Source organism: Cnephaeus nilssonii, assembly GCF_951640355.1.
Source record: "Cnephaeus nilssonii genome assembly, chromosome: 1".
Lineage (NCBI taxonomy): Eukaryota > Metazoa > Chordata > Mammalia > Chiroptera > Vespertilionidae > Cnephaeus > Cnephaeus nilssonii.
Window position 1 is genome coordinate 79,765,012 of NC_137072.1, and position 17,052 is coordinate 79,782,063.

A 17,052-nucleotide genomic window follows, 5' to 3' on the forward strand; every position below is an offset into this window, starting at 1 on the left:
TATCTAGATTTCTGTCTCTTCTTTCTTTTTCCACATTACTTTTATTTTATGTTATGTTTAATTTTTTCCATCACCATTTATCCCCTCTATGCCCTCTTCCACTTCCACCACCTCCCCCCATCACCAGGACATGTGCAAGAGGTGAGAACTAACAACAACAACAAAATAATAAAATAAGACATTTGCAGGGGCCAAGGTGATAATATAAACAATTGAAGTGGACTGGGTTTTGTCTTTGTTAGAGACTGTTTGCATATTTAATTGTGGAAATAGTTTTATTTCCACAGGTAAATATATTTTCCCATTTTCTTAAAATGTGATATTTTATTGGTCTAGATTTTTCTTTTCAATTCTTTATAGAGGCACAGGTATAGAGATATATTTCTCTAAGGTTAACAACCATGGCAGGGCCCTAATAAGGGACAACAGAGAGGCAAGGTTTCATTGGAAAATGGTAAGAACTGTGGTGAAGATCACATACCCTTGTCTAAAGGAGATAGCCTCTTCTCTGTTCCTGATTGTTCAAGAAAAGACAAAGCAGGGGTGGAAGGATAGAGAGAGAGAGAGAGAGAGAGAGAGAGAGAGGACTTATGTAGATGGTAACCAAGGTACCCTTGACTAGAATCAAACCCAAGACCCTGCAGTCCATGGGCCTACAGTCTATCCACTGAGCCAAATAAGCTAGGGCCTCCTGCAAAATTTTGCATGAGAAGCTACAGGCATATAATACCATGTACTATTCAAGTCCCTTGGAATATACTTGTTAGCAATATTGAATGGATCCTTGACTTCAAAAAGTTTATAAACTAGCCGAGAGAGAACTATAAAAAATTCTAAGAAACTTAAACAAGCAATAATAAAAGCTCTCTTCTTAACCATCAGAAATATGGAAACTTCAAGGAGCTGCTTTTCAGAAAATCACTAGAAAAGCACAAAGGGCACGGAAACAGGTGTTTTGGCTCACCGTCACTTCAGACTATGGGATCTGAGGCCACACATCATGTGCTTAGGTATGTCAATAATCACCAGTTTCCATGTTGCTATCTATGCACTCCTGTCTTCCCTATCATCTTCCACACTCCTTCATGCATTTCAACCTTCTAATTTGTGATCAACAAGCTCCCCTAGGACTGCTATCTCTTCCATAAATGTTCTCATGACTGGCTGACCTTCATTCAAACCTGTCTCCCCTTTTTGGAAATTCTTGCACTAAATTGATCTTAACAGAAAATCTTTTTTTCTTCAGTCCACAAACCACAGGACTAAGAGGTGAGTTAGATGTGCTTCCTCCTTAATACTTGCATTGTTTATTAATTTCCCCCCTACACACAAACTTCTTCTGGAGGAATTAATGGTATCTAAAGCTTATATCATTCTCTTATATCTTATATTATTCTACCCTCTGTTGTGTCTTGATACCATCTACTGAACTTTTCTTGTCATTAATTGTAAACATCTCTCAAACAAAACAATTTCTCCCTACATCATTATCACTCTCAACTTCTTCAACATCAATAATAATGTATTAGCCACAACCCAATCTCTTTGGTCCTCAAACTCTCACTTCTACTCTACATTAGAAAACCATTTCAACATTTAGCTTTTATTTCATTAGAAATTCAACCAGATCTAAAATGTGGACCTCAGAAATTAAATTCCTAACTCTCTTCAACCCTCATGCTATAGCTATCTTTTGAATAGCCTTCTCCCAGCCTTTTTTCTTCTCTGTTCAGCTTGATAACACAATATGCTATTATAAACACTCATTTGCAAACGCTTTAAACTCTTTTTCCACCTTTTCCTCCATTTATAAATCTAGGAAAATCCGTGTTGAATTATACTATACCACTTAGCTACCTATAATTGAATACCTAAATATTTACAGGGAAAAGAAAATACATCAACTGAACACATTTTACATTAAAGTCAATCAAATTCCTCAAATGAGCACAACATAAGTAACTCCTAGAACTCCTATGAAGTCATCTTAGTGTATTGATTTCCCAACATTCCCACAATTTATCTTGTCCTCTCTTCATATATTAAACTCTATTGTGTTAAGTCTTAATGATCTTTTTAATATTTTATTGAGACAATTGAAGATATCAAACATGAACTCTTTGACAGAGAATGCTAGGATTCTCACAATATCCATTCAAATATTTTTTTTAAATAACAGAACTTATTTAGAAAAGCATATCGCCACCCTCCTAAAAGATATTACTGCTGTCTTTCTTTAAGCTAAGTATTGCCATGGAAATATAAATAGAAATGCGTGATACCTTCATAAAATTTATCAAGATGTATGAAGTAGCCTTCTTTCCTACTTTCTCCAAGTTACTGCCTGATAATAAAAAATATAAAAAAATAAATTGCAGTGCCTTTTATGCTAATAGGCAGAAACATTTTCAAGAAAAAGATAAAGAAGACAGGTAAGAAGGAATGAAAAACACTTACTGTATGTGATAGTATAAGATCATTTCATTTCCGGTCCTTGTCAAGGCCTGTTTCAATGGAATGAGAGAATTAAAAGACATTGCAAGGTATAGAGTAAGTAGGAATTAGAGGTAGCTAATTTACAAATATTATAGGAAGTTTGATTATAAAGACTTGAGAGAGATGGGAAAGTAAATCTAAGAAGAACTGGGAATTAAGGAATATTTTTCATGGAAGGTACTTGATGATATTCACATTATTTTTTATTTACTGTAAAGATATATGTTGAATTTAACAAATTAATCAGGCTAAAGTTGACTAAAGTAAGGATTAATATTCTCTCCACTTCTCTCTTTCTCCACCCTCTAAACAACCTGTTCTTCATCCTTATTACTGTTTTTTTATATGACATTGTTTTAATTTTCTCTCCAGTAAAGTGTAAATAATATTAGTACTGGATTAAAGGTTGGTACTGGATTACATGTGCCGTTATTCCTTGAATATTGGTCCTGTGATTGCTTTATTTCCTCTCTGATTCATTCCCTGATGTCCTTTGCTCTTCTCTACAGCAAATCACAGATGTCAGACTCCTCTGTTTCCCAAGAGCCTTTGTCTATTGGCTTCTAATTAGTTTCAAGATCCTGGACGCACTAGCAGAACACTAGAAGAGAGAAAAGAAGTCAACATATTTATATTTCTCTTTTTTTCAGCTCCATGCCAGCTCTCAGCAGGAGCTGCCTCTCCTGCAGGGTGGGAGCTCCCCTGGAGCCCAGCAATCCCTGAACTCTGGTGGCACCCTTGTGTCCCATTGCTCCTCCAGCCATGGGAGCGATAGCAGTTTCCCGTTGTTGCCAAGCTCTGAGCGCTGCACTGTCACCCAATTAGTTAGCACTACACTAACTAACCCAATTCGTTTTTCATGTCCTTTATCACCTTTACAACTAGTTTCTTGTGTTGTGTTCCCTCCATTAAACTACCTGACATGGGCTCTGACTTTACCCTAGCTGATTCAGCTACCATCATCACTGTCATCATCATTACCATCAGAATGAGTAAGTATATAGAATGAATTAAAGCTAGAAACAAGTGCCTTACAATGGAAGAGATTGAATAAAAATCCCAGGTAAGAGGAAAAGGCTGCAATTGGAAGAAGGAAAAGTATTTTCCTATTAAAAGAGGAAAGGAAGGAAACATGCATGTAGAAGCAGATAAATGGTCAGTTTAATTTATTTTGTAATACATTTTGTTATTTTTATACAACACATTCATCCTGGACATATTGAGGCAACTGAGACCAGAGTGTAATTGTACCTTATCTCCCAGTAACAACTTAACAAGGAAGTGAGTCTCCAGGGAAAAATGACTGAATTATATGTTATGCAAATAGAGCCTCAGTCCCAGGGTGCATAACAACAGCAGAATAATATCCAAGCAACATGAAATGGGGCAAAAAATAAAAGCAGTAGCATGGAATTTCTAGGCAGATTAGGGCTTAGTTGAGCTAAAAAAAAAAATGTCCCCCAGCACAATGTTATAGAAAGAACAAACAGGATTTCTCTCTGCCTGAACATGGTATGGCAGGGAAAACAGAGAGAGAGGGGGGGGGGGCGGGGGGGAGGATCTGAACTTAATGGACCAGAGGAGAACAAGGAAAAACTTAGTAGGAATTTGTATAGACTAACCACTGAGAAATAATCAAGATAGTGCATGACTCATTAGAAGTCAGTGGGGACAGAGTACACTTAAAAAAGAAAAAAGATATATGTTCTTATTGATCTCAGAGGGAAGAAGGGAGTGGGAGAGAGAGATAGAAACATCAATGATGAGAGAGAATCATTGATCAGGCACCCCCTGCAGGGATTGAACCCACAACGCAAGCATGTGCTCTGACTGGGAATTGAACAGTGACCTCCTGGTTCATAGGTTGGCACTCAACAACTGAGCTACACTGGCTGGACACAGAGTACACTCAAGACTAGCTGACCAACTTAACCTTTGATGTCTTAGGATGATATAAAACCATGGAACCTTGACACAGTACCTAACTGGAAGGGAAGATTACGAAATAATTTGTATTACAAGTTTAACTCTGATGGAATAGGGCACAAATAGAAAATAAATGTTTATAGTTTTTGAAAATAAATTTCTATTTATTACACATTTGCATTAGTAAAATAAGATTTCTCCCTGGAACAAACCAAATTAGTTGAAGTCTGTTACAAAATAAGTTTGAAACTCATATTAGAAGAATAAGCTTGTGCATAATGGAAAATTATATGAATCACTGCATAGAAGGTATGAATAAATAAAGTTTGAGACATAAAAAGAAAGTGAAGCTTGAAAAAAAGAGTGTCCTTATTTTAAATGCTCAAAGGATATTTTAAATAATTGGTTGAAAAATTGAAATCAGAAAGACTGTTACCTTAGACTTGGTTAAAGAGAGCACCACAACCCCAAAATGGCATCTCTTGTACTGAAGCTCATTCATGTTAACAAATCTACATTTTATGCCTGACCTAATGGCTGTTTCAAACTTTCCCAGAAATATAATCTTAATCAAGAAGTCTGGATGTTTTATGATAAAATCCCTTGCCTTTCCCTTCTTCCCAAAAGAAGGATGTTTTAGTCTAAAAATCATCCTTTCTCTTTTTTGTTAATCACTTCCTTGCCCCACCCTATTTCCTTCCAGTTTGTACAATGCCTCCAAGAGTCCTTCTGGATGCTAAACGGATGTAGACCATATTATGAATTGTTTAATGAAACCAATTATATATTCAAATTCACTCAGTTAAATTTTGTAAGTTAACAACTTGCATAAATGAAAAGTGAACATTTGGGTCATTTTGTTGTTTTTATTTCCCCACAAATAACAATGTATATCTATGAAGACAGATTTAACTGTGAAATTTACCTATAAAGATGTTTGCAAATATTTATATGTTTTTCAACTGGGAAAAAGTAGTGATAGAGATATATATTTACCTGGGTCTAAAACCACAGCAGATAAAAATGCAAGAATGGGGGTTTGCACTGTGCCCATGCTGTATCCTGAGCTCAGCAACAGCAAGGCATCTGTATCCTGGTTTTCTTAGCATTTTCAGTTGGATGGTAAAGTGATAACTTAGATACTTCTAGACCCTATTTATACTGGAATTTGAAGTGAATTTTTCATATACAGAATTAAATCTTTACTTGGCACATAGAAAACATTAGTCAAAATTTATTTGCTGCTTTTCTTCAAAGAGGAAAATAATGATGTCCTGACCAAAGGTAAACATGGGGATAAGGTTGAAAGCATCCACTGTTTACCTACCAAGCTGCTCACCAATTGGAATTATTTAGCAGCTCTCTTTCAAAGCTGAGCATCCACATTGAACAATTGTCAGCCTGTGAGCGGTTACAATGTACTTCGCGATATCCTTATAATAGTAATTAAGAGTTGGAAAAAGAGACTTGATCTTTTGGCAATATAAGCAGTTTTTTACCTTGTATTACATGTGACAGAAATTGTAGTGTGAATGGTTTAAAAAAACGTGTGAGTGAGTTCTCTTTCGTCACTGAAAATGTCTAGTGTAGTGAAAAAGACTGAGGAGTTAGGTCAATGAACCATTCACTGGTATGACACAATTAGCTAAATTTCCCACAGTAATAAGATTCATTTATTGAAAATTTCAACGTTGGATCGCACCACCCCTTGGGAAACATCATCCCAGCACTTCTCTGCAGGGATCCTTCTGCCATACTTCATTAAACTGGGAATATTGTTCACATTTATATCTGTATAATTATATGTGTAAATATTTTTTCACACAAAAAAATCGCCCAGACAAGGAAGCTGGTATGTAGTGATATTTCTCCATTCAACATAGATTTTCAATAAATGGATAATTATTTTAGCCATTAAGCAAAAGAGAAATTAAACAATCTCATATAGTAAGTAGTATAAAACATTATTTTTATAATAAAATACCAATGCCTTATAGCCGTGGTCGGCAAACTGCGGCTCGCGAGCCACATGCGGCTCTTTGGCCCCTTGAGTGTGGCTCTTCCACAAAGTACCACGGCCTGGGCAAGTCTATTTTGAAGAAGTGGTGTTAAAAGAAGTTTAAGTTTAAAAAATTTGGCTCTCAAAAGAAATTTCAATCATTGTACTGTTGATATTTGGCTCTGTTGACTAATGAGTTGGCCGACCACTGCCTTATAGCATTGAATATAAACTTTTCATGAAATGTTTAGAATAGGGCAATGGGATACCAATATGTCCCTGGCTTATTATCCTATCCCATTAAAGATACTTCTGCGAAAACTTTGAGAAATAGCTATAACTACAATTATTTGGTCACTGATTTCACATCCTTTTAATAATTCAATAACTGGCCAACTTAGTCATTAGCAAACAGTACCTCCATGAAGAATCATCAGCCCTTATCCCTCATGAATATCCTCTCACTTTAAAAACAGGGACTTATGTTTTGGTCTCAGACCCACAGGACAGGAACCAGACCAGACACTCTGGCTGCTGAATCAACTTAATTCATAAAGGCCTTCCTGGGCTCTTTGCCCAAAACAGCAGAAAATATCTATGTCTCTTTTCTCCTTTACTTTCAGTAACCTTCTTCTCAAGGGAAATAGAAGAGAATCTATTAGTATAAGAATAATAGTAAGGGTCTGAGTGATACTACAAACCACTGGTTAATGGTGAAAATATAAACATGATCCTATATAATAAAAGGCTAATATGCAAATAGACTGAACGTTGGAACAACCAAACAAACGGTCGCTATGATGTGCGCTGACCACCAGGGGGCATGCGCAGAACATGGAGGGCATCATCTGCGGTGGGAGGGTGGAGGAGGTGAGCAGGGGAGCCAGACCAAGGTGGGTCACCTGTCGCTGTCATCGGGGTGAGCCTCTGGTGGTTACTGAAAATTATTTGCTTCCACACACAGAGGTTCCACACAGCGCTTGCACCTGTTGCCGGCGCTGGCCCCGTTCGCACCCACTGCCAATGTCGGAGCTGCCACTTGCACCCACAGTCAGCGCCCTGCAGTGGCCCCGATCACTTGGCGCCATCAGCAGGTGCAAGAGGAAGCTGCTGGCCCCAGTCATCCCTCAGGGCTTCTCTACCTCCCCCTGCTCCTGAGGGGAGATCAGGGCTGGCAGCTGCCTCTCGCACCTACTGCCGGCACCGGCCCTGCTCGCACCTACTGCCGGCACCGGCCCTGCTCGCACCCACTGCTGGTGCCTGGTGCCACTGCTCACATCTGCTGCCAGTGCCCAGTGCCAGTCCCAATCGCTCAATGCCATCAGCGGGTGCGAGCAGTGGCTGCCGGCCCCAACTGCCCCTGAGGGCTTCTCCACCTCCCCTGCTCTTGAGGGGCGATTGGGGCAGCAGCTGCCACTCACACCAGCTGATGGTGCCAGCCCCATTTGCACCCACTGCTGGTGCCAGCCCCAATTACTTCCCACCTTCAGTGGGTACGAGTGCCATCAGCACGTGGGAGCGGTGGGAGTGTAGCTGCAGGCAGACAGGTGACTGGGGGCCGCGGTGGGAGGAGCCGGGCAGGGACATGGAGGATGGGCTGAGACCCGTCCCTGTGCCTACCACATTCTCATGACCCACAGTTCCTTTCAAGGTGCATGAATTCATGCACTGGGCCCCTAGTCTATACTAATAAAAGAGTAATATGCTAATTAGACCAGATAGACTGGATGTCTTTTGGATGTCCTTCCGGACAAAGCCATGGTGGTGGGGGCCAAGGCAGAGGTGGTTAGGGGCAATCAGACAGGCAGGCAGAGCGGTTATGGGAGATCAGGCCAGCAGGGGAGAGCAGTTAGGGGTTATCAGGCAGGCAGAGGCAGTTAGGGGAAATCAGGCAGGCAGGCAGTGGGGTTAGGGGCCATCAGGCAGGTAGGCAGGTGAGCGGTTAGGAGTCAGCAGTCCCAGATTGCGAGAGGGATGTCCAACTGCCTGTTTAGGCCTGATCTCTGTGGGCCGGTCACCATGAGGTACATTGAGCACCTCTTGGTTCCTCTCCCCCCCCCCAACCTGTCAGCGGGGTGGGACTGGAGACAGGCGAGTGGGCTGAACGGCTGACCTCTTGGTCCCTGCCCCCCCCTGCCTGCAGGCTCCGATGGATCAGCGATGGTGAATGGGGGAATTGGGGTGGGTGGTGGAAGGACCAGGCTGGCTGTCAGGCCATTGGGATCACCAACTCATCCCTGGCTGCTCAGGGGCTCAGGCCTGTGGGAAAGCAGGTGCCGGCAACTTCACCTCCACGTGCGTGTGCCAGGCCGGCCGCTGATGCGATGCACTGCCTGCTCGGGCCCGCTCATGCCAAGGCAGGTAGGTCGCAGGTGCACCCTGCAGCTTCCATCAGCACCTCAAGCCCCGGGGAGCAGCAGCAGCGGCAGAGGTGGCGGTGCCTGCATGAGCAGCCCCGAGCAGGCAGCACGTTCCATCAGCGGCTGGCCTGATGTACGCGCATGGAGGTGAAGTCGCAGGCGCCTGCTTTCCCCCAGGCCTGAGCCCCTGAGCAGATGGGGATGAGCTGGTGATCCTAATGGCCTGACAGCCAGTGGTGGAGGCGGTGTTCGGCCTGGGGACTGGCGAATGGACAGAAGATGGTTCTGATCGCAGGAGGCTAGGCCCTAGGAACCTTACCCGCACAATTTCATGCACTGGGCTTCTTGTAGAGGAATAAAAGGACAAGATTCTGTTTAAAAATGTCTTTTAACTTTCCAATGCAGAGAAAGGTGTGTTATTTTTTCTCCAAGAATCTTGGATACAGAAATAATTTGGAATGTGCCTTTATCTTGCTTCTCTCACCTGTGCTTCCATAAAAGGAGAAAAACTGACTATTAAACTGCCCTTCTCACAAATCCTACTTCACCATGAACCATATGATCCACAGCTCTCAGTCCACTTTCTTGAATGTGGCCACTGTGACAGCATGGGGCTTTCAATGGCAACACTGTAGTTCCCATTTTCATGGTATATCTTGAACTATACAAAACAGTACTTTAATCTATTATTAAGCATTTTTACAGATTTAACAATTCCCTGGACATGGAAAAACAGCAAGGCCTATCAAGGGCAGCAGTAGCTTTCTCTATATTGTTGCAGCCGTGCTTGGTATTTCAGGCCGACTCTACATTCATCCCCATTGCATTTTGTGAGGCCTATCTATGAAAGAGAGCAGTACAAGATTTCCCACAGATTTCAGTCTCACTGATTTATTAACTGACTTGTATATAATGGTTGTGTTAATGCATTCAGGACTAGTGATGACACAGAGAATAATTATCTTTCTGTAATGATCAAAAAATAATTTCAATATGAAAGTAATATTAAATAATAATAATCTTTTATTATTAAAAACATACCTAGTCCTGTTCTATCTTTTCTAGGATACTGCACTAACAGATGTTGTAAAGTAATATCCTGAATGCTCTTATAGGGTATTAAATGTTATTGAAATCAGTGAGAAGATCAAAGCAAGCTCACATTTTATAGATTTATTTTTTTTTTATTTAAGTTTCCTTGGTGTACGATTGAAAAAATATCACTATACCTTGCACTGACCAGATGACCAAAACATTCATTATAAGTCAATTCTAATAAATTGAATATTTTTTTTAAATGCATTAGGCCTAAACAGAAACATATTGAACTATGATTTTCACTAAATGGTCTTAATTGGTGCTATAAATATAACAATAGATTACTAAAGAAAAATAGTACCTACAATCAATACTAAATCATTTTATGGGTAGATGAACTGAAATTAATATTGATATTGTGTGCTTCCCTCAACTAAAACAAAAATAACGTTGCTATAAAATGTTTAAAGTTGATCTAGTTGGCTTTCTGCCATTTAAGCAAATAACAGTGGCTTTTTATTAACCTATTAAAATTAACATTTGGTGTGAAAAAAAAGTTATTAAAGAGTATGTTAAAATTAACATACTCTTTAATAACTATTTCCATTATATAGAAATTTCCAATAGTCCACAGTTTATAGTTGAAACTTATTCTATGTTGAAATTTTTTTTCCTGGATTAGTGATATGTCTGGAAATTATATATTGACAACAGAGACTTTCTTCTTTTCTGTCTCTTGATTTACCTTTAACATATGAATACCTTCTTTTTCTCTCCTGTTTCATAAAGAAATGAGATATGTAATACATATTTTCATTTTCTAATTCAGCCTTTAAAAACAGTTATCTCCCTGGCTGGTTTGGCTCAGGGGATAGAGTGTCGGCTTGCGGACTGAAGGGTCACAGGTTCGATTCTGGTCAAGGGCACATGCCTGGGTTGTGGGCTTGATCCCCACTAGGGGGCATGCAGGAGGCAGCCAATCAGTGATTCTCTCTCATCATTGATGTTTCTATCTCTCTCTCCCACTCCCTTCCTCTCTGAAATCAATAAAATATATATTTATAAAAACAGTTATCAATCAAATTATATAAAGTTAAGAATGCTCACGATTCCTTCTCACAATTTCTACCTCACCATGAACCGTATGATCCACAGCTCTCGGTCCATTTTCTTGAATGTGGCCACTGTGACAGCATGGAGCTTTCAATGGCAACACTGGAGTTTGCATTTTCATGGTATATCTTGAACTATACAGGACAATTCTTTTTCTAATAGCATAACATTTTTAAGAGTTTTAATTTTGTGTACTTCATCATATTGTGAGTTTTTTGCTTGGATATTTTTAGGCATTTGGACACTTGAAAAAATAATTTTCTCTGTAAGAACATATGAGCTCTACTTTTTCCAAATGGAATTAGAGTTCATTGGTTTCTATTGCTTCTTTCACTCTTCTTTTTCAACAAATCTTCAGAGAAGCAAAAAATGATTGCATCATATTTTAGCTCATTAAATTAATGATTATGAAAATAGTTTCTCCTATTTTTATATCCTCAGTGAATTCTTTTATATTTACTTAAGTAAATAGTACTTTATATGTAAGTATAATACATTAACTTTAATAGTTATACTTTATTTTTACTCATTGTATTAGTCAGGGTTCATGAGAGAAACAGAACCAATAGAATATATTATATTATCCTATTTAATAAAAGCCTAATATGCTAAGTGTCCAGTCATCTGGTTGGCCGTTCAACCAATCAAAGCACAATATGCTAACGATATGCTAAGGCCATTTGACCAGTTGCTATGATGTGCACTGACCACTAGGGGCAGATGCTCTGACCGGTAGGTTAGCTTGCTGCTGGGGTCCAGCAGATCAGGACTGAGCGAGACAGGCCAGACATGCCCCTGGAGCCCTCCTGTGGTTCCTCCCCAGCTGGCCAACCTCCCGTGTCCCTCCCCAGCCCCAATTGTGGGGTCCCTAGGCCTGACTTGCGCCCTCTCACAATCTAGGACCTCTCGGGGGATGTTGAAGAGCCAGTTTTGGCCCGATACCACAGGCCAGGCCGAGGGACCCCATTGGTGCACAAATTCGTGCACCAGGCCTCTAGTATATATATATATATATATATATATATATATATATATATATATATATATATATATAGTATATCCATCCATAGATATAAAATGAGATTTATTATAAAGAATTGGCTCACACAATTATGGAAGCTAAGTCAGTTAAGTGAGCATCATCCCATGCACCAGAAGGTTGCTGGTTTGGTTCCCGGTCAGGGTATGTGCCCAGGTTGCAGACTCGAGCCCCAGTAGGGGCATTCAAAAGACAAGCTGATTAGTGTTTCTCTCCCATCAATGTTTCCATCTCCTTCTCCTTTCCTCTCTCTGAAATAAATAAAAACATATTTTTTTTAAAAGAATATGATTACTTTTGATAAAAAACACTGTACACATAATAAATGAAAAATAAAATGTATTTAGACACTGATAATAATAATGTATATACTCAAGCTTCATTATTACTTTGTGTGACCCCCCTTCTTCCTATGGGGAGTCACACAAAGTCTTTCCAAATTGATCTTGCTAATGATACCACATTACACAAAACTATCTGTGAAAAGAAGGAAAAGTTTATGGAATTTGTTTTCTATGGTTGTGAATTAGTTCTTTTTAAATTACTACTGACTAAATCACCAAATACCACTGGCCAGATGAATTGTGTTATGTGATATGAAGCAAGTTAGTCACTTACAATCTTAATTGACTATCTTGTCAGTTTTGCCCATAAAACTTAATGGCTTGGTAATCAGAATTTTTGATACCTTCCTTGGAGGAAATAATATCAAGAAAAAGACCAGATGCATATCTAGCATTTAATGGGCTTAGTTAAATGTTCTGTGCCCCCACACACACACCCAAATACATTTTTTTCTTATTGCAAGGAAGAAAATCACAGCTAGTGTTCAGCTCTGGTAGTCAGCTTCCTACATAAATTTTCATTGCAGTAAGCTCTCACTCAAGCAAAGTGAGGTTAAGATTGTTTAACCAATTTTGCTCTCTCTTTTCAACAAAAAGCCACACAAAAGTTGAGTTCAGATCTGCAGTTTTAGGAAAGAGAAGTACTCCTTTTATGTACAATTAAAGGGGTTATTGAAGTAAAAAATTATCATGTAATTTTAACAGTTACTATTGTGCTATTATAACCATTATTTAAATGTATCAAATGGAAATTAAAAAGTGAAGAATAATTACTGGATAAATTAGAAAACATGAGAATACAAGTTTATATAAAACCTAAGAAGAAATCATAGAAGATGTTTGAGGATACGTGTTTGAATTTATTGTACATAAGGGTAGGGGAAATTAAGGTCAAACAATAAATTATGATGTAATGAAATTTGGCAATGATATATCACAGGCATTGCGTGTCTCCACAATAGGATCACCAAACAGAATTGAAGTACTCTGAAGAAAAACTGATAAGATGGGCTTTAGAAGAATAAGACGTAAAAAAAAAAAAAAATCATACAGAAGAGGACAAGGAATATGCAAATAAATATACAAAGTATTATTTGGAGTTTTAGATAAAAATGAATTTGGGGAAGGATATTACATTGACATTATCATTCACTGGATACTATTTACTTTAGTAAACCTTAGCAGTAAAGTGTGGAAAAGGAGAAACGAAGTTCACTATTTCCTGTCCAATGAGAGGAGGAAGCAAGTAAAGAATCACAGAAACAAACAGTCATGCTTATAAAATGATACTGTTTATAAATTAAAATAAACTGGTTCTATGAGATTTATACCTCCCCAAAATGTAATTATGTTAGAAGATCATAGAAGATTTTTTTAGAAAACTTTTTTAAGCCAATACTCATTAATGAGAATGAATGTTAGGCAAAAAAAATTTTTTTAAAAAATGTTGAGTATGAATAGAGGGAGTCAAATAATGAAGAGGTATGCTGCAAGTAAATATAGATGAAATTACAAAGGAAGTGTGCAGACCATGACTAAAAGCCAAAGTGGAAAGTGTGATAATATAGTGACTAGAGATAAAGCTAGAAGGACATTAGAAGGCAAGGTCAAATTTTATGTTTTTTATCCTGAACACAATATACAGCCATGAAAATGGGAACAGAAAGAGACTTTGCTTGGGGTTATGGGTGCACAATGCAGTGTGCAGATGATGTTTTATTGAGTTCTACACTTGAAACCTGTATGATTTTGTGAACCAATATCATCCCAATATATTCAATTTAAAAAATGTAATCAGAAAAATGATATCATGTAATTTATATTTGGGGATTATTTTGATTTCTGTTAGCAGATTGGTTGGGAGCAAGAGTAGAAGAGCAAATATTATACATAATAAGGCAAGTTAACTAAGAAATGGCATGGGATTAAGATGGAGATGAATTGTCAAATTTGTGATATTATTTTTGAGGCAAATTTGGATGTGGTGTTCAAATATATATGGTTTGCTCTATTTTCTTCCTTGAGCAATTAGTTCATTGTGGTGTCATTTATTAAAACAGTGAAGATGAGAAGAGGCACAGGTTTGTTTGAAGGGTTAAGACAGAATTAATTTTGGTCATATTAAGACTAAGATGATTGAGAGATAGCCAAAGAAACATGAAGAATAGATTGTTGCTGTGGGTTCTGAAACTCAAAAGTGAAATCAGAACTGATATATATTTTCAGAGAGATCAGCCTATAAATGGTTTATAAAGACATGGAGATTATATGAGTTAGACAAGGTAAATATACATAAAATGAGTGAAAAAACAAAAGCACAATGCAAAAATCTGAAGTTGTATAAAAGAAATAACTAGCAAAGGAAACATAAAAGAAAACATAATGAAGAAAGAAAAACTCAAAGCCAAGTAACATGATATCATAAAATTTAATTAAAGACTATTTTAACACACAGAAAAAATGGTCACACTCATTAAACAAATCAAATACTGCTAAGAATTCAAGACAAGGAATGAGAAATGCCAGTAGACCTGACAACATGAAGTCACTGGTGACCATAGCAAGAGCAGAGGACACATTGAGTTGGAGCCAATAGAACTACCTTCTTTGGAGAGAGAACACTGTCCAGATAAATCAACATAACATCTCTGAATTATCTTATAGGAACAAATGAATTATATACTTTTATGTCTATAAAGAAGGTCAATGTATTTAATGTCTTGCTTAAAAGTCAATTAAAATTAGAATCCACCTTGTTTACTTTTTCTAAACTTGTATGCCATATATATCTCATTTTCGGTTCTTATAAGTGTATTTCTAATAGCACATGATCTCACTTATCTAGGGGAAATAATGAACAACATAGACTGATGAACAAGAACAGACCCAGAAACAAGGAGGCATGGATCAGACTGTCAGGCCTCAGAGGGAGGGTAGGGGAGGGTGAGGGTAAAGGAGAGAGATCAACCAAAGGACTTGTGTGCAAGCATATGAGCCTAACCAGTGGTTAAGGACAACAGGGGGGTGGGGGCATGTGTGGGGAGGGGTGTGGGATGGGAATGGGGGGATGAGGACAAATATGTGATACCTTAATCAATAAAGAAATTTAAAAAAAAATACAATCTGCTTTTCATTTGCATTGCCATGTAATTGTCTTTGAAACGCACAATTATCTGTATTCCAGTAATCTTAGAGGAAAAGAAAAAGAGGATAATATGAATGTGATAAATACTGATTTCAAAAGGTAAACAGAATGAAAGTCAATACATAGTTGAACTAAATGGATTTTAGATATTTTGAAATCTACCCCTACTTTAACAATAAATAACTAAACCACTAAAATTACAGCTACTTATCAGTCCAGGACATTGAAAAATATAAAATTATTTGTGCTATTCTTATAAAATAACATCCTTTGAATTCAGTAACTATTAATAGCAATGTTACCAAAGAACTAGAGTTCTGCTCTTCACAAATAAACAAAAAATAATCATATTCTAACATTTAAAACAATTTTCAGAATGCTGATTTCAAAATTGTCTATCATAGGGAGTAATTATCTACTTACAAGACTATAAAGTAAAAAATATATACTTTTTCACATTTCAGGGAATTTCACGTCAGTTCTAGTAACCTGGAATTTATTAGTTCATTAGGCATGAAAGTTATTCTCTCATATTCATTTATTGACTATAGGAATGCTTGTGGTGCAACCTAATGGCATTCTACGTACTATAGCTTTTCAATGAACTATGCTTCATTTTTCAAAAAGACCTGACTCTGTTTTACTTGTCTGTTCTTACTATTGTCAACCAGATTTGCTTCTACATTTTGAAGTGTTCTTCGGTGGATTCTCAAGAGCAAATTGATACCATTGTAATTAGCTAGTTATTAATAATAGGACAAGAGTAAAGGGGGAAGCCAGACATTATGGGCATGTCATTTGGGCACCTTCACCAGGAAGCTGCAACTTTGCACTCTCCAGGGAACCACCAGCCTATTCCCTGCAAAACACTGGGGAAAGGGATCCAACAAAGAGAAGATAAATACATGCCAAGTAAAGCTGGGATGACATAGGGAAGGTACTTGTCTGTCAGTCACACCTGGGAACAAAGATCATTGACCACAATGGGCCTAGCCACTGCAAGTGCACAACATTTGGGACTACATAATCTCCTAACCAAAGGTGTTCTCTCTCTTATTGCCCTTTTGTGGCTCTTGTTGCAGAGACACTTTTGCTCCAACTTCCTTGCATTCACCCATCTTTCTTCCATAGCCATGTGGCTCTGCAGACCCCACATGCAATGGACCGCAGTGGGAAACAGAAGCTAAGTTAGTCTGTTGCTTGACTGGACACTGCTACAACATGGAAAGGAAACTAAACTCTAGACCTTGACTCTAAGTTTAGCTCTACTGAAGCCCCAACTACACTTCTATGATTGGGCAAAGGGAAATAGGATTTGGAAACTTGGGGATGTAATTCCACAGAAATAAAGTTTTCTACAATATCACATCCTCCCAATCAATTCGCAAAAAAAATATAAATATTTTTCTCAGGATATCACAAGAAATCTACCCCCAATATGAAATAAATACAAAGTAAACTTGATCAAGTAATTGGGAAACTTGGATTAAAAGACCTGTCTCTATTTTCGTAGCTGGATAGCTTTAAGTTAGAAAAACTTCCTTAAATTAAGTTTCCTTGAAAGCATAGTTAAAAATCCTTATATTACTCAC